The sequence below is a fragment of the Zosterops lateralis genome (genome assembly GCF_965231275.1).
Source record: "Zosterops lateralis genome assembly, chromosome: 2".
Taxonomy (NCBI): Eukaryota; Metazoa; Chordata; class Aves; order Passeriformes; family Zosteropidae; genus Zosterops; species Zosterops lateralis.
The window spans coordinates 110,997,029-111,016,911 of NC_139763.1; the positions used below are offsets into that span (position 1 = coordinate 110,997,029).

At 36.1% G+C, this 19,883-nt stretch overlaps 1 protein-coding gene across 5 annotated transcripts in view; it reads left to right on the plus strand.

Moving 5' to 3' along the window:
- The window catches only part of ROBO1 (roundabout guidance receptor 1), a 690,041-nt gene that overhangs the window by 488,968 nt on the left and 181,190 nt on the right, over positions 1-19,883 (plus strand). The window lies entirely within an intron of this gene.

Consider the following 19,883-nt stretch of genomic DNA (forward strand, 5'->3'; position numbering starts at 1 on the left):
TCTAGAACAGATCTCAATAATTATATTAGAAAATTGGCATGCTTTGCTTTGAAACTGAGGTCTAGCCTCATTAATTCAGAACATCTGTACTAACTGGCAGTTGTTACAAAGTACATGATTGTAAGGGCACATCCTTGAATAGAATTTAACAAGGGACATATCTCAAAATAACAGACTTTTTAGGACTCGCCTTGCTCTACCTTGCATTTAGTTACAGCATTCACAATGTAAAGCAAAATCTTGTCTCCTTCAAGATTCTTAGTGATTTTCATGGGTAGGTGAGCACCATGTATTGGAAAGATTAATGATTGTCCCATGTATATTTCTTTTTCCCTGTGTGGTCTGAACATGGATAATTACAGGTAATGGAAGGCAGCAGGGGTGTACCAAGCATCCCTTTTATCTTCTGTCTGAATGTAAAGCTGTAGTTAAAGTTATAACTAAAATTTCATTCTAAGCCTGCTTTTTTCTTCTTATTTTTCTTCTGCTCCCTTTCACACATTTGTTTAGTTTTTTCTTTGTCTTTTAAAAGCACACTTTAAAATTTTGGAGCTGCATTCAGTGAGACTCCACACACAGAGGTCATTTTATAATTATTTTTTGTTAATGGAGACGTTTTGTGTTGAAAGAAGATGTCACTGTCTTTGGCACTGTCATATTCCTTATATGCCTGTTTTGTTGAGTAGCTCTCAAATGTTTATGATGAATATTGTCAAGTCAATAAATCCAACAATTTTTCAAGGTAATAGGTAAAACATTTGTTTCTGCTTTTCATGTATTTATCTACTCTGTATGTCTAGTCAAACTTTGGTGTCCATCCTTCAAAAAAAAAACCCCAGAGATTTCAGGGGCCCAGTATTTCTTTTGTTTCATGCTAATGGAAGTCTGGATAATTGTTTGAGTAACCTGGTCACCTCAGTCAGAAAGTTTAGTCACCTCTGTCAAATAAACTGCAAGATAAATTCTTCCTGCACTGATAGAACTTGTGGTTAGATTGCCTTATGTACAGAGTCATCCTGCAGATTCCAGGTGCTTTTAATTCTCTGTGTTTGTAAAAAGAAAATGATCCATTAATAGAAGTATTTATTTATTCTTTCTTATCCAACTATAAGTTTTCTGTGGATGGTTATATCTGACTCTATTGCAGATGGACATGAGTCTTAGTAAATAGATTAACTCACATTAATGTGAGTTAATAGATTCTCTGGCAGGAGAGGGTTTACTAAAATGGATACAATCCAACAAACACATATTCTGGACATTAAAACCTCAAAGAAAAATGTCACGTGCAAGAAAAATTTGAGCTAATTATTCCTGTTTATCTCCAAACATTATAATTAGTTTAGTATGGTTGCTGGGGTTTTTTTGTCACCATTTTTTAAACTTTAGTTTAAAACTCTCTATTGAGAGTTTTAATGGTTGCATCCTGATTCCTTTCCTACATGCAGCACTTTCTAGCTGAGAGGGTCTTACTCTAGAAGGAGTAATTCTGAATCTTCTGCAGCTTTCAGTTCATGCACAAGACCTGAAATGGAAAAAATATGCAAGTATTCCAATCCTGTTTTATCCAAATCAGAGCACACTGCTAAATTCACAATAGCACTCAGCTGTTCATGTCAGCAAATGTAGTTCAGTTGTGATGGTTTCCTTACTTTTTTTTAGGAGGAGAAGGCTAACATTTTTTAGGATAAGGAGATGAAAATGAGTATATCTTAGACAGGGATAGATCTGGTACTTGGGTTATGTTTTGTTTAGGATTTTTCAATGAAAAATACATATGCATCAGGCAGGTTTGGATTTGTTTTATTGTTTGTTGTTTTTTTTGGTCTTTTGGGGTTTTTTTTGAGAACTCACAAATTCAGCTAAAGTTTTGTGTTAAATATAGGAAAGCTGTTACTCTCTCTGCATTTCAGGATAGTCTGGTATGTCAGAGTGGGGATGATAAATAGCTTCATGTAGTGCTGAGACTGTCCCTTTGTGTTTGTATTTACACTTTTCACGTCACAAGTGCCATTCACTTATATTTTATATTTACTGTGGCCTTTGCTTGATTAATTATATGTCAAAATTGAAACTTCAGAAGCAGAAATAGGAGGTAGGGAACACACCTGAGCAGAAAACTTTCTTCAGAAGTCTATCCCTTTTTTTTACTAATCCTGTCCCACTGAATATTTTTCAAGGTGTAATGGGAATTTTTAAGTGCAGTTGTTTAACTAAAATTAAACTATTAAACCCCTTTTCTTACCTCTGGTTCTATATGTCTCCTTTGGCTGGGCCTAGAGATGCACTGATTTCTGTGGGATTACCTGAGTTTCTGCTGCTTGTAGTCTTTAGTGCTTTATCTCTTGAGGTTGTGCAGTATCTTGTACGAAACCAGCCAGACAGTGTCAATAACTGCTCATTTCTGAAGAGGAACAGCTTATGTTGTTGATATACTATATGTGTGTTTGATATATTATATATGTGTTTGATATATTATATATGTTGATACATTATATCTGCACAATAATAATATTGATATATTTCTTGATATATATGATTATATTATTTAATGATTGTTCACAGTGTTTGCTGGTCTGCCTGGCTGATACACAGCCCCTAGGATTTCTTTGACCTGTAGAGATGAAAATCTAAATAAGACAAATGTTACAGGGAGGTACAGAAAAGAATTAAGCTGAACTTAAGTAAGTTTTCAAAAACCTGCTTTTTTTTTCTACTGAAAAGACTAGTCTGTGCCTAGGAAGCCACTTTGCTGAATTCTATGAAAAACTGTTTGTTTTAGTAAGGCATTAAATGAAGAGAAAGTTGGTTTGATGAGCTCATTATGAGCTAACTGAACTCTTGTGAGCTCATTTCTTGAGAGCAGCATAGAAAAAAGTGTGTGGAGGTGGAGAGGACAGCTCATGGATGATCCCAGAAAGAACTGAACTGTTACTGAAATGGTAAGAAGGAACATAATAAAACATCTTCCCAGAGCCCAAGCCTTTGGTCCTAGCACAGTGACGTGTTTATTACAGCTGAGAGAGCAGCTTACTTGATTTCTGTCTTGCACTTGTGAGGAAAGCAAAGCCAGAGCTGAAGGTAGTGTTGTTAAGCTGACTTTGTCAGCTGCCTTACAAAGCACAGAGTTTAAGGACAGAAAAAAAAAGAGATGCTGTATTTTCATTGTGTTAACTGGAGCATTTGGAAGCTCTTCTGCAAAGAGGAGACCTAGTTAGAGGGGAAACTTAACTGCAGGACACTTCCGACATGGTTGATAAATAACGTTTAGGCTTGTACATAAACAAATCTGGTTTTGAGTTGGCAGTCTGCTGTGATTGCACAGCTTAATGGAGGCATTCTCAGAACAGTCCCATTGTCTGCCAGCGCAGCGTGGACTCTGGTGAGATGACAGGGGAGATCTCAGTTCTGTGCACCACAGCAAGGCTCAGTCAGATGTTTCCATTCCTTGTCTCCTGGAACCAATTTTTTGCAGATTGGGCTTCCAGCATTTTAATAGTGGCTTCCAAAGGGCTGGTATCTAATCTGGGGGCTAGGAGGGTGGTCTGGTTTAGGGTCTGCCTGATGCAATATCTGACTTCCTGACTGGTATCTTTCTAGAGGGAGGGAGAATTGTTTTGTTGAATAGCTCATGCCCCGGAGGATTATGCTGTGAGGGTTTAGAAAAGAAAAGAAATCTTCATGAGATCCAGGCCTTTTGTTACGGCTACTGATATGGATGCTAAAATCAGTGGGATGTGTTTGTGAGCAGCAATTATATCAGAGGACATCTGGGAATGCTAAATGCATCCGTAAGCATCAAGATGTATGCTTGTAGATACTTAAAACATGAAATACGTACAGGCACGTGTGGTTATTTTCTTTATAGCTCAATCAGTCCCTACAGAAGGGGAAAAACAAAGCCAAAACTTTCCTTCTCCTTTCCATTGAGATGAAAAGGCTACAAACACAGGAAATTTTCCCTAGTTCCTCCCTCAGTCTTTCTTTACTTCCCTCCTACTTTCCCTTCTTCCCTCCCACTTTCTGTTCTCTCCTTAAAGGATGGGAGTTATGTAGGTGTTCAGCCTAAAGAAGATCAAAGTTTTAAGGTAGAAAACATATAAAGAAGCTTTCATATATGTGTGTATGTATATATACACACACACATGTATACATAGAAGAATCTTATTTTCACTACTGCATTTCACACCTTTTGTACAAAGTGGATTGTGAAAGTTTTCCTGTGTTCTTTTCGGAATGCATGATTTGTTATTAAGAGAAGTAAGAACTTGCACAATAAGATAATTAAAATTACAGATAGAATTAAGCATCACAATAATTACATAATTTAATGCATGCAGGTTACATTTGCAAATTTCTCTTGTATCTTTCAAGTAATAACTAATTTTAGGCTGCTCGCAATTTCAATATGAACAGTACTTTCATACATAGTAAGGTACCCTTGTTCTGTTAGACATACTTGTGTTTTGAAGTCTTCCGAAATTTAAATTTTACAGCCTGTGTTGTCTTTTTTTCCTACCTTCTTCTTCTATATACTGCTTTTATGAACTTCTCAGAGTTTTTAGCCTAAATACATCACAGTTTGTGTAGACCTGTTCTCTCAGAAAAGTGGAGTTGTCTTTTCAAATGTGATTTGTAGACGTGCAGGTGTTGATTCTCACCTGCAAGATGAACATGAGTTTTTTCATGAGGTGACTTCCCTGATTTCAAGGATGTTATTCCCATCATCACAAGGGCAAGCCTTTGTGAACAGCAGAGTTAATACAGCTATCACTGAGGTGAAAAAACCTCAGGAAATTATAAAACTTGTATTAGTCTGTGCAAGGTGAAGAATCTGGAGCTCACATGTCAGATCCTGGTTTGATTTTGTAGCTCCACCACTTTGGTTGGTTGATTGGATTGTATTTATCCCTGTAATTGAAGCATTTTTGGTAACTAAATTTCTGAAGAAGTAATCATGGCTTTTCACAAGTGCTTTACACAAAAGTGAACTTTGATGTGGAATGTTGGACTATTTAAAGACACTTAGGGACCTCCTGCTGTACATGGATAGATGTCATGTGTGACTTCAAAAATGCCTTAGTGGGCATTTAGATGAGTGGGTAATTGCCTAAGTTAGGCAAAAATACTTCTAAAAGTGTGTTACCATCTAATCAGCATTCAAGCCTGTAGAAATATTCAGGTTTTTGTCCCTCTCTTCCTAAAGCTCTCAGCCAGCATATGATTGGCACCCATCTTGGGCCAATAGATAGGCTCTTTCTTATTATTGAAGATGGGCTCATCTTGGACTAACAGATAGGCTCTTTCTTATTGTTGAAGTGTAAAAACTTGCCCTGCAAGGAGTTGAGTCAAGCTTGGAAGATGCCATGATATGAAATAATCCAGTGAGAACCAGAGGATGTCTCCCCTTCCTGGCTAATTCTTTGCATTCCAGGAGTGAATTCCAGTTTATAACAACACATGTATGGTTTGGTCCATCTCTCTGTCTCCCATCCTGATCTCAACTTAATGACTTTTTCCTTTTTTTCTTTTTTTTTTCTTTTTTTTTTTTTTTTCCCCACACCCCCTACAAAATGACTTTCAAACCCCCAAATCCAATATTTATGTAAAATAATGCAGGGGACACGCAGCTGAATGTGCTCATTTTCCAGCAGGTTCAGTATTTTTAGCCTGCTCACTGAGCGTGAGATGGAATTTTCAACCAGCAATTTGAGACAGATTTTCATCTTTGGGAAACCATTTTCTGGCATTTCTGAGTTTGTGCAGTAGGGAAGGCAGGAGCCGTTGTGTCTTGATGTGATGGCTTGTCACTGTCTTGGTTGGCCAGGCACCTTCTTTGAGGCTGGAGGATAAAGGATTAGTCTGATAAAGAAAAGGTCTAATGTGTGTTTATGTGTGTGCCTGTGCACCTGTGCATATACTTTCAAACTGAGAATAACCACTCTTTACCTTTGCTAAATTTATGGCCTTTGAGCTGCTGTTTCTTTCTGGGTTTGTTTGCCTCATCCAAGAGGGAAATATCTTTGCCTTTGACAAGAATAAAGAAGTTACCTCAAGATTTTACTATGTTTTTAGTGCTTAGGTTTGTTATAAAAATATGAAGCTTACCACAAAGTGTTACCATTTATGTTAAGAATCTGTGTCTGAAGGACCTCGGGGTTGTGTTTTGAATTTTGATAGTAATATTATAATAATAAAGTTGATGGTATGGTGTAACACCCTGCAGGCTCTGAATTACATTGGTTACAATTCCAACACGTGTGGAATTGTAATTTCTCTTCAGCCTGACTTGCCATCACCTGCTGCAGTGAAGAGGAAAATCTCAACAGTATCGATTCACGTCTGAAGGGTTTCACTAAAGCTGAGTGCCACATGAAGGCATTTCATGTTTATTTTGCAGTGGGAGTAGAAAATGATAGTATGATTTGTATGATGTTTTTTGAATTGTAGTATTATTTTTTTTTCAAGAAGGTTTGGACAAGATGATCCTTGAGTTCTCTTCCAGTGTGGTGTTCTGTTCTATGCTTCTTTGAAAATTAAAAAAAAAAAAAAAAGGAAGCCAAAGCATGTGATAGTTTGGGTGACTTCCAGGCTCCTTTATAGATATGGTTTTTATTTCTTAATAAATGACTAAAGAATAATTCTATAGTTTTATTTTTCTGAAAAATTGAAATAACTAAGAGAACACTGAACCTATCCAAGTCTTTGCTATGGGATACCTTTCCTGAAAGGTGCCTCTAAAATGTTGAATCAGATGTTTGCAATTTCATTTAATACAGTGAAATAATTTGGTTTTATTAAAGATAAATCTTGTTCAGTGCTATAGATTACTTTTTCTTTTCCATAATTGTTTTCTGTGGTATTTAAGTTATTCAAAGCTTATTTCAAAAGTGTTTCTGCATGGAGACTATTACAAATAGTATTGGTACAATTCTGTCTTTCTTATTTATTTCAGAGAGATAGTTCATGCTAATTTATATATCAATGAATTAATACCTTCTACTGCAAATAAAGCTCCAAATCTGTTATCTAAAGGTTAACAAGGTACATCTGAGTCTGAACAAGGTAAACCTGAATGTAAATCTGCAAGAAACTGGCATTAGCACCTAGGCATGTTTTTATTTCCACATCGTGTGGGGTAATTCAAAAACAGCACAAAAGAAATGTGGTTACTGTGTATTTATGGTATGAGACATTTTATGCTTTTGAGCAAAAGGCATTGCTTCACATACAGTGTAAACAAGCTTTGTTGTGCATCTTATTTCAATATCAGCCTTCGTACTAAGGTGGCAAAAAGGTCATCAAAAGTCTTTGCTGAGTAGAGGTGTTATAAATGGTGGGTATTCTTTTTTTCTGATGGCTTTTTAATGAGAGATAAAATCAGTTTAGATATGGGGTGAGATTCAGTGCATGGCAAACCATGGATTGTGCTCTGGAAGTCTGTCATACTGCCTTCTAGGACTTGCTGTAAGATGTTTGGCTAAGGTCACAGGTTCAATCACTTGCTTGTGATGCTGATAGTTGTCAGTCTGTCTTCTACATTCCAGCAACACTTCAGAAAACTATCTAGACAGAAAAGCCAAATATTTCAAGCCTATTATTCTATTCCAAGCTTTGCTTCTTTCATCTAGAGCAAAAGCCATTTTTTCCCCAGGATTTGGAAAGTACATACTTTCAAGTCCAAACGAATATTTTCTGAATTAAAATATTTGTAGAGATTTCAGTTTAGTCTCCTGCCAGCTGCAAGAGAGCCCTGCAGGCTCATCTCAAATGAGCCAGAAAAACACAGCTTCCTATTAGCCAGAAGTTTACAAATTTGGCCTTTGTGGAGGGTGGTACTCATAGGAGAACAATCAGAGTGCCTGGACTTAGTAGCTGTGATACTTTTCCTGAGACAAGTCTGCTTCACCAGCCTTCCTTTAGGTCAGGATGAGAACCATTGCATTTGCAGCATTAGTGAAATACATGATTTCCCTTCGTCTCAGAAGTTCAGCAATGTTCAGAAGTATTTCACCTTTGTTTTTATCTAAGCTTTACAGGAGTGATAGTTTCATATGCATAAATGGAAGCTGTACTTACCTGCCCCGTGTTTCAGTAAAAGTTCCTCTTATGCCTTGAAAATTTTCCCACAAACTGGCCATGTTTAGTTGGGAAATTCTTCTTTTAATTAAACACTAGCAATGAAAAGTAAATTTAGATTTTAAACATAGACAATGTGAAGTGCTGAGTTAGCTGAGGAAATCCCAGTCATTTTTGTGGGCTACTTTTCACATTGTTTTATTACAATAACTGTAAATATTATTTAGTTACTTGTGACTGTTGTTCACATATAGATCACAAAGAACTTTCTTATTTGTGCTTCCTGCCACTTTCTCACTCCATATAAATTCCAGAAGTGCAGGAGATGCTACTATCATAGAAAGTAGAAAGTACTTCTTCATCTAGAGCAAGTTGGGGCAGCTTTAATGGTTTAAAAATAGCTACAGATCTTTGTTTCAAAGAGAAGATTTTTCATCTAGAGATCAAAACTTGAGTTCCCCTTCTCGCCTCTAAGAAATGCATATTCTGTGCATTGGGAAGAGAGAATATGGCAGCCTGCTCCTTTTCTTGGGACCATATTCCTGCACTTAGGGGGAAGGAGGCTCAGCAGAGCCTGTTCAGTGCAAGTCACAGTGTGGGGTGTGAGTGGCAAATCTCGTGTTGAAGGTTGTCTCCTGCAGCAGCTTTGCCTTTGGGCAGATGTTGTGAGTGAATGTGGGCATTTAGGTTCCAGCAGGACGACACAATAAGGATAAGTCAGGCTGTGAATTTTTTATAGTCCTCCCAGTGTGTGTCAAGGGAAACAAAGCCCAAAGTTCAAGCTCATTTTTTTTTCCATTTTAAGCTGCATTGTTGGAATTTGAATGGACAAAACTAATTTAGTAAGAGGTTATTCAAAAAGTAATATACTTTCCATATTAAAATGAGAGACCAATAAGGCATCTTTTAGAGAGGATTGATTATTTATTGATAACTCAGCTCAGTGACTGTTCAAATTGGCACTTGCTTGTTATTCTGTTGTTGCACTTCACAAGATACTGTAGTTTGTTTTCCCTCTGGCAAACTGCTAAAGTACAAGCGATTTTTGGCTTGAGAAACCAATGAAACAATCATCAAATCTGAGTTCATGAGAAGGTAAGCTACTTACTGGCACACATTGCAAATTATGTTTGCCTTCTCAATCCCCATTTTGAATGCTGTGGATTTATTTAATATGCACATTTGGAAGGGTTTTACTTAGTGTAGTATTTTTTTGCGTTCAAGAAGTGGATTAACTAGAAAATGAGTCATTAAACATTATTAGCATTTAATTTCTGCTAGGTAGAGACAAGCTTGAAGTAACATGGTAGTTCTCATGACAGTAAAAGTGAACCAAAGGAATGGATGATCTGCTGGGTTGTTTTTAGTGTGGTGAAAGACAGTATCACTCTTCAGTGCACATTTAAGTAGCTTCAATGAACTTTTGTCCTGATCTTTTTTATATTCTTCCTTATTAAGCCCTTTTTATACCCCAAGTCATAAGATAAAGGAAATCAGCAGAACTGAATAAGTATTAACAAAACTTGTAATGATTAGGACCAATTAAATTGATTATTTCAGCTTTGACAATTGAAGACAACAACCTAAGAAAATAATCTTGTTTACAGTCGTTAGTTTTTTGTTCTGGATAATCTTTCATCATTAATTTCCACTGAGGCTTTTTTTTTTAATCCCACTTCTATCTTTTTTTTTTACATTTTGATAAAGTAGAGTTGGTAGATTTATAATCAAATATATATATATATATATATATATATATATATATTTTTTTTTTTTTTTTTTTTTTTGAAAATGATATTACATTTGGAGCTGTCTTAAGAATACTGTATTTTCTTGCCAATATGATAAATGCATGGACATGGAATTTCAGTGGAAAAAAAGTTTAATGTTTTAACTTTGTACTTCCTGTCAGTATAAACTTCTGAATGTAATATATCAAATGTACCTTTCAGGTATAAAGAAAAATTGCTTATGAAATAGCTGTATGTAATTCTACAGACCAAAAATTTCCAGATCTATTTTTCATAGTGATTTATTATTTAGGTATTATTGCCATGCCTGGTCTCACTCTTTCCATTCACTTGATATTGCCGAATGATAAGAACTTAGGAAACAAAATTATTATAATTCTATGCAGGGAATAGATTGCATATAAGCCACAGGATACTTTCTGACTCTAACAGTGTTTGGCTGAATATTATGAAATATTCATTGCTGGGGAACTCAAGAGTCAGCATCTGATTAGGACTCCAGCCTGAAAATATATTAAGAGCCGTTGAGTGTTTGATTTGTTAGCACTTAACAGGTCAACGACGTTTAGGGGTCACTGCACTTCCACAGATAAAGACATCAGAGTAACCAGGGGGCTTGCATAAATTATTATTTCTACAGTAGCCCCGCTGGAGGATTAATAGGTTTGGCTGTATGGGGTTTGTTCAACAGCATTTAGGGTAGTCAGATGACTGAACTTCTTCCACTGATCATTTAGGGGGTTGTTTGGTGCTGGGTTTGCTTCTTTTTTTGGTACAAGTGTTCTCCCAAGTTACAGTGAATGAAAGGGATGTTTTGTTCTGTAAATCCTATTATGAACCTTGCCCTTTCTGCTTTCTCCTTTTGGAAACATTTTATGACATTTAATGAGCTTGAGCCCTGGGTGGAAGGAGATTTAGGGTTCTTGTACACTTGCTACTGGGTTTGCAACAGCAATGCAGACAAAAATGAAAGTTTGTGATAAAGAAGTAGAGGCTTTGCCACACATCTTGACCAGATTTCATTGCAGCCTATGGAGTACTTATGGCTTTAGTGTTTCCTGTCTGGAAGAAGTAGCAAAAATTTAAGTGTTTGTTTTATCCTAGTTGCACTCAATCACTCAGTTACGTATGTACAGCTATGACGTGGGAGTTAAATTCTGGTTTTAATTTATTTTAAATTTAATATTTTAAATAGTAAATTTTATTTTTAATATTTTAATATTTTAAATTTATTTTAATTCAGTGGTATTTAAAAAAGCAAGCTGTGCATGTTTATTTCATTTATTTGTGGATTTTTTTTTTGTCATTTTGTCTGTCTTTCCCAAAAGCAAATACCTTCTGTTCATAGCAGCAGAAATGGCCTGGTGTTATTTGTATGAAATGCCATATTTAAGAGGGAGACAAGCTATTAATAGGCTGGAACTGTTTACTGATATTTATGGGCTCTCAGATGCCATTTGTTACAGCAGAGCAATCACAGCTGAAGGATACGTGCAGGATGTACAGGGTGTAACATGATGTTGTGCCAGTTCAGCTTCTGCACGTCTGGCAGAAAAAAGTGCAATGGTCTGATGCCAAAATGTTAACAAGGGCCTATGTGTATCATTTCCACTGAAATATTTTGTGAATCATCACTGATCCATGTGGCAGGCACTGATTTCAGAGTGCTTTGTTCATGCAGAATCCACTAAATCACAGTCTGAATTCCAAAGTCATACACTCCATCATGCCTCACTGCTCTTTCATCATCTCAGCAAATGTAAATATTGCAGCATTTCTTTTTAACCAATTCCTGGATGAAGGAGGAGTCCTCCAGGCAATCGTGGAGTAAGTCTTCAAATGTCTGTGCACATCCCTGATGGTGTGTGATTTGACTTCTGAAATTTTGTGTGAAGTTGCTGATCTGTAAATTAACTGAACCTTTCATTAGCAGGATAAGTGGTGTTTACTCATTTCGAACCTTGGAGCTTGGTAGGTCTTGCCTGGAGAGAGAGGCCCACTTCCTGCTGGTAGACCAGAGTGCTTTTGTAGCAATTCCATTCTACTTTAGTGCAATAGAAAGGCACCTTCAGGTGCCTTTATATTTTCATCATTATAAAATATTCTTGTGCAACATTATAATATTAAGATGTTTTTACAGAAAGTAATTACCAGTAATTAAAGATATAGCCTAATACTTTGTAGGCATGTAGTACTTTGCACACACAGTTATTACATATTATGGCAAGGTCCATCCTGATGTGTCCTGCAAAGCAGAGATGTTGCGGAAGACTGGCTGGAGGATTAGAGAGTTTTGACCACTTTTCAGTGTTTTGTTTCTTTTTAACCCAAAAAGAATGGTGTACCAGTGGGTGAAAGTTTTGCCTCATTAGTCCTTGGCGAAATTCCACCAGTGAGTTGTGGGGCTGAGACATCCTTCTAGGAAACATTATCGTGAGCATTAAGCAAAATATTCACACTCCCGTCCTGTCTCTTCTGCTCTCCCTCCCATACACGCATGGGAGAAAAGTATGTTGTCAACTGTCACTTGTTTCCTGAAGTGTGCTTTGCCCAGTTTATTTTTTGCAGGCGTGCTCCCCATCCTCTGGTGCTGCAGTGACAAGGTATCAGCCCAGGGATGATGAACTGCAGGGCAGCTCTTTGACAGCTGTTGCTCCTTCTGAACTCTAATGCATTTTCTAGTTGTGGCGGCGTCCTTACATGCTTCATGAGTCCCATCCCTGCTGAACTGACAGATACAGCGAATAAATTGTTAAATTTTAATTAGAGATAAGAGCACTGCTCAAGTCCTTTTGGACAATAGCCATGACACACTTTAATGAGAGTGCTACAACTTTCACTCAATCAGTACAAGCACTTGCTCTTCTGCACATGAAAAATGTAAGCCTTACAGCTCAATTGCTATTACTCTGACTGAAAAAGGGAAATTTATTATTCTCATGTAGGAGAGTGCTCTGATATGTGAGTTATTTTTGACTATGTTTGGTTTGATTTGGATTGGTTTTAAAATTTTACAGATTAATGGCATGAGTGTCTTTTTTAGGAGGGAAGAGACATTACTTGTAATTTATCCGTGATTGTCTCACAGCAAAAGAAATAATTAGTATTCAGTCTCTTGTCAAGAACAGATAGCACTTCTGCACTCTTCCACCCCTGTTATGTCCTCTTTCTCCTGAGAGGAAAAAGGTGGTGATGTAGTCTCATGGTGTCTTTCCAAGTCTTTTGCCTCATTTCTAAACATACGTACTGCCATTTTCTCTGCATCATCTTAGTGGCCATCCATCCCATTTCCATGGCAAGGTTTGCTTTCCTTCTTAGCTCCTTGTGTTCCAATGAACCTCTCTCCATTTTGCCAAGTCTTCCTCTTAATTTTTACTCTTGAAATCTTTGCCCCATGGTCTACAAACACTTTATTTTAAAAAATAAAAAAAACCAGTAAAACACACTGCTCATGATCTGTTCACAATAAGGACTTGGATTGCTCCTTCTTTTGACTATAACTTCTGCTATATGATTATTTATAAATTAAATGGTTATTTATAAATTATATATAATTTCAATTACATGTGGTTTTTTGTTTTAATGCTTTACAAAATCATCTTAAATATATAAAAGGCCTTAAGTACCTTAGGCTAATGCTACACATAAGTTTTAATGAAATTGAAATTTCTGTGTTGGTTTATTTCAGAAACATTAAGCAAGGAGTATAATACCTTTGCTAAACAATAGTTTCTATCTTCTTATCTGGTTGAGTTGTACAGATAATTATGAAAGATGGTCAGACTCGTTTTATGAGTCATGTAATTTTTCTCTTGACTGTCAGTGTTTGCTTTAAGTGGTTATTCCAGTATGGTTATGATCACCTGTCTACACCACAATGCTTCTTCACAGGGCTGAATTTCAGCTGAGGTATAAAATAGTTCAGAAGAAACAGCATGTCCAAATTCCCTTATGTTTCTGCTTTTTCTTTTTACTTACTAGCAAAACAGTACTCAAAGCTTCAAAGGAATTTGGTTGCATTTTAACTATTTTTTTTTTTTAATATCTGTGATGGTTCTATATGGATGCTGATCTTTTGTTAATTTAAACGGAATGTTTATTTTGATAGCACTATATCACTGATGTCTTATGAATGCTGCAATAGACTGTACATAAATTCTAATTTAAATTAATTTATAGTATATAAATTATATGATTTATATAACTTCCTATCAGTTGATGCACAATGAATTACCATGTTTGCCTTGATAAGGGCAATGTTGGCACTTCAACAGTTGGCTCCATGAGTTCAGGAGTCCTTGGCTACCACTGGAGAGTACCTGGATGGAAAAAGCCTGTAAACAACAAAGGGGTGAACTTTGTTTCTCAGGAGCTGGCTGTGAGCAGATTTCCTCCCAGGAAGGAAGAGATGGCTCTCATGGCCCTCTGGAGCAGTTGCTGGCACTGCTCTGTCCTCTGACCAGCAGCTCACCTTTTCAGGCTGAGAAATGGCCTGAAAAGAATCATCTCTGATTCTTTAACTGGTTTTCTTGTTTATACTTACAAGATGTCCTCCATCCTGTATACATATATCCTGTATGCATCATATATTTTATATATAAATTTTAGAGCATGCATTAAACCATTGGTCATCACTTCTGTACGTGACCAAAAGCTGACATGGTCTCCTTAATCTACATTCTTGCCATATGAAACCATGAAAACAGGTAATGGATCTTTTAAATGTTTTAAACCAAGAAAACACTACAAATAATTCACTGATTTTACTTTAGTTTGCTTTAGAAAACTGGAAGAACTCCATTATAATTTAATTATATTTTGGAGTTTTAAATACATGCTACAAACTTTAAGTACAAATCATGGATTTTTTCTGTGGGAATTAAAAATCAGCACTGGAACAAGTTTCTCATGCATAAATCTTTGCAGGACTGAAGTCTAAAAATATATACAAATGATGACAGTGATGAATGCTTTTGAAATTGCAGACAAGTTGTGAAACAACTGCAGGTCTGCATGATTAAAATTCATTGCTGATTGAAATTAATGATAGTTTTATTATCTCTAGTGAAAGCCTGCGGTTTATTTATTTAGACGACGATAAACTTTTGGATGTAAATGGGTAAATAGAAAATTCCATTTCCAGGGTTTCATCGAGTGTCTGCAGCCATTGTCAGAGAAGCGTTGAAAGGAGGGCAAACAAAATTACTTATAAGGCTTTAAATGTTTGTATTTTGCAGGGTTGAAGTCAGGGACCTGAGCCATAGTATTGCTGTTTATTTTGGTGACTTTTGGATCACTTGTAGATGTATTCTTCTCTCAGAATTTGTTCCCCTTGAAAACATATATAGGTTCTGTTATTAGTGTGATAAAACTATTTACTGTACCATTTACAGTCTTAGTGATACTTTAAAAATATTCTTCACACAATAAAAATGGATGTAACAGCTAAAAAAAAAGGAACATTCAGGGTGGTAATCGATGTGATTTAATTGGAAATGACTGAATCAGACAAATACATTTTGAGAGGAAAAGAGTGTTTTGATAAATGATATTTTCAACCTTCCATAAAACATACTAAAACACTTATATATAAATGTGGCATAGTTCTAAATAAGAACCTGAAATGGCTTCAAGGGTGGCTGCAAATTGGTAGAAAGTATTAAAAGGTTGGACTACCTACCAGAAGTGTCTTTGCCAGCTTCTTGCACCAGATTAAAATCCATTACTGGTTTGCAGAAAGGCCATTTTAACCATAGCAATAGATTTTAGGATCATGTTATATATAATGCAGAACATTTGTGAGTTAGTTGTAATATTTATAAGAAATTCATAGTTATGAAAGAAATAGACCTGTTTAATGTTATAGGTTTTTGGAAAGAATGTACTTGGGGAAAAAAATTAGTTACAGATGTTAACCTATAAGATTCTCATGCATGTAGCTCTTTATATGGCTTTCTTTTACAGATGACTTTTTAAAATGTGTGGTATTTCAGATGGATTCTATGCTGCCTGGAAATGAGGCTGGGGCACTTGGAATATCTCGATATTTTAGACTTTTCAGAGAAGGGAAAAATTAAATTAAGATTACTTAATGAAGAAGTTGTTCTGACTGTAATTCTGTCTTTCTCCTAGCATTTGATTGACACTTTTTATTTTTCTGTCTCTCATGCACCTATTTGGACTGTGGTTATGAGGTCTGTGACAGATTGGCTCATCCCGTTTACTTGCTTTTGGAACCTGTCTAGAGTCAGCAGATTTTGTATGAACACAAGCAAAAATCTGATAAAGTCGGTACCTGTTGAACCTTTAGCATTGATTTTGGTTCTTCATTAGTTTGTTAAACTGCACTTTATATCAGTTTATTACAGAGACTGTTATTTTCATGAGTTATCCTAGAAAAGAAACATTGTGATCCTCTACTTGGAGAACTGTCTGCTTGGTCTGACTAAAAAGTGTAATTTTATGGGAACATCTTCAGAACATGGTAGACAAAAGTCTGGAGGCTCTGACCTCATGCAAGCCCAGTTTCCTTGTGATACCAATTGCAAGGTTTGGCATCTAGCACTGATCAGATCCTTCTTCAGGCCTTCATGGGTTTGGGTTTAGCCAGTATTTGTCTTTTGATGCTGAGAGTGAGATGAGAAGGAGATTTCAAATGCTTTCCCATGGCAAAGCCTCCTGAGAACTAAAGAAAGAAGACAAAGTTCTGTCTCTGCTATTCATCTCCATCTCCCAGTGCATGACTTCTTCCCTACAGTTTCAAGTTTTTGGTCATGGTTGCCCAGAATAACACCAGATTTGTGGTCATATTTCTCCACAAATAATGGGATTTCCTGACTTTCTCAATGTTTAGATTTATTTTCAGACGTTTGACTCAGCAGTGGTGTGGCATTGGTTTAATTAGGGACAGTTTTGCTGCTGCCCACAAGATGCTGTAAAAGCAATAGCAAAGCTTGAAGATGTGTCTTAACTTCATAGAAAAAAATGCTGGCAAACCATGTGCTCTAGCTGATGGTGATGTGCAGCTTTAATTATTATCATGCTTGTGTTTACCAAAAGAGAAAAGTTATACAAGTATTTTTTATTTACAACACTACTGGAGCAAATACTCCAATTGCAAAGGCCTTATTTAAGAGACCTAGCTGTATGTTTTAAGCAGGAAAGTATAAAACCATTAAAAAAAAAGGCTCTGTGTCCTACTTTACAAACTCAAGTAGAGGTGTGCTTTTGTTTTTAATATAAAGGTATGAGCTTAGTCTTTTTGCTAATAGTTCTTCATGTAATATGTATTTCTGACCTAAACTACAGTAAATGTATAATTAATAGGATCATTTTCCTAAAATTACTGGATACTAATTGCTGAATTCTGTCTGATAATTGAGTAAATCAAGTGACATAATTTTAGGCTAGTTCTTTCCATTATTTCATCTAAGTTTCACTGGTAGTTTTACCACATTTTCTGAAGTAATGATTTTTCTAGCATGTTTAACAATCCAACAAATCAGTTGCACTACCATATGCAATAACTTCAATTTTTTCAGTTATTTGAAGATTAGGAAGATTAGCTACTCTACTTTGGAAACTTAAACTGTTGTCAAAAATAAGTGATGTAATAATAACATATTACATTAATCTAAATAGATCTAAATAAAGATTGAGAAAATAAAAGAGTATTTCTTACTATTTTATTTTTTTTACTAATTCTTACATTGAAGTTGTGGAGATGTTTTGTTTCTAAATTCTAGGTACCCTTACTGTATTTGTGGTAGTGAACTGTTGGATGTATCCCAAATGTGAGTTCTGAAGGAGGCAATGTAATTGTCCTGAAGCATTCCTAACTGAAAATACCACATTTAACATTCAGTAGCCAAATGGAATTACCTGCTCCTGCCACCCTTGATTTACAAGGAATATAAAATCCGTGTAACAGTTATTTTTGGTAAGGCAGAATGGTAATTTTTTCAAACCTGTTCAGCTGCTGTACATTTAATGAACAGTATTTTAATGTCAGATGTTCAGAGGAATTATTGAGGTTATGACATGTTAATATTCTGACCCTCTGAATTCAAATACTTCTTCTGCTATTTGTCCCTCAGATGAGATTTGAAGCTGGATGTACAGCACGATGCATGAGATAGAAAAGTGATTTGGGTTTTGGGGGTTCTTTTTTTGACTTTCATGAATATCTGTCACCATAATACTGTTCTATGATGGGATCACTGGCTGGCCCAGGAATGCAAGTGATGAGAACCTGGCGTGGCCCCCACTGAAAATTTAGGCAGAGCAAGAGACTTATGGAAGGCTTGAGAGCTGTTGTGTGTGACCTACACTTTGCATGATGGTCTTTTGCCAGGCTTTTATTTCTGAAGTCTGATGTGACCCCAGGGGAGTTATGACGTGAGCAGTGGGAACTGCACATGGATCCCATGGGAAATCAAACTTTGGCATCCTTCCCCAGGTTTTTCCCTGTTGGAGCCAGATGCTCTCTGCTCTGTAGGACTTGCCCAACTCTTCTGTGACACTCTCTTGTTTCTGGATGGTGCTGCATGACCTCTGCTTAGGTACTGGCATGGCTTGTTAGAGATAACAACTTAAGCAGCATTTCACTTCTCTACAGAGTGCTGGATGGGATAAATCCCCTTCTCTGGATGCTTTGTCTTTTGCAGTGAAATATTAGCACTATTGCCATATTGATACAGGAAAATTCTAAGTCTGAAGTAAGAGAGTCCAAAATATGGGGTCCAGTGGTGAGCTTAGAAAGAAATACACTTTTAGAGGTTAGAAAGAAATTCTAGGCCCACAATAGGCAATTGTTGACTTAATTACATCCAGAGTACTACTGTAAATTAATTAATATTTACTTCCTTTGCCCACTTTACTCAGGAAGTTTGTGGATTTTCTTTTTCCTGACTACCTTTTAAAATTGGAGGTTGTACTTGAAAGCTCTGAAATCCATTTTCCAAATATAGGCTGATTAAAACCAGCAGCACAAAATTAATTCAGCACAATGCTGAAACAAAAGCTTCCAGAATTTGCACCTGCATTTGAAAACACACAATAATTGTCACTAAACTACTTTGTGAACTTAATTTCTTGAACATCTGCAGTAAAATGTACAAAATCCTTTTGTAGCCACAAAGATTCTGCTTTTTTAAAAAAAGAGTATGTATTTTAGTAACAGAAAAAGCAAAAAAAGGGTAATTTCTGTTTATCTTAAAGCTTGCTTTATGGAGGGGAAAAAACATGATCAGATTCATTTCAGACAAGACAGATTGCAGGATATTCAAACAAAACAGCTTGAGATTTATGTGTATGGTACATAATTAAACATATCAGGTTTGTTTGTGTTAGAGCACTACTTTATGCCATACCTGTTGCTTGGTGGTTCTTAAATGAGGTTTACTCTGGAGAGGGACTTTTCATTTGTTTACTGTGTTAATTAATCATCCTGAAGCAAGAGTGATGATTTTGTACAATTCCATTATCCATCCTGTGACATAAAGCAACACTGATCATGTTACAGTTAACAAGAAAATCATCAGTAAATAGTTTTGGAGTCTTGGCTGGCTGAATGTGTGCTTCCCTGCATCCTGACTTGTAGCTCTTAGTTCCTATTGATTTCCAGCTGCCTGTGTGGTTTTGCTGACTCAGATAGAACTCAGATAACTTTGTTAACTCAGATAGAACTACTTTGATACAGATGGTCATTTGCTTTCAGTTTTTCCACTCATTGAGAAAGAGAATTTCTGAAAAAGGTCTTGAAGGATACCTTTTCTCATAGCTGCTGAGGAATTTATTAAAAAAAAATTTATAAAAAGATATAATTTTAAAAAAAGTACTTAAAATTAATTAGGGTTAATTTAAGGTACAATAAAGTGTTGTTAGTTTGGCTGATGGCAGAGGAATCTTCAGCTTCCTGAGTATTACATGACATTTTAGATGACTGAAGAAAGAAAAGACAGTTTTCTGATAGATCTGATGCAATGTCATCGTATCATCCTTCAAGTACAGCTGTTGAATTTCAGTCCTCAAGGTGTTCTAGAATTTTGGCTA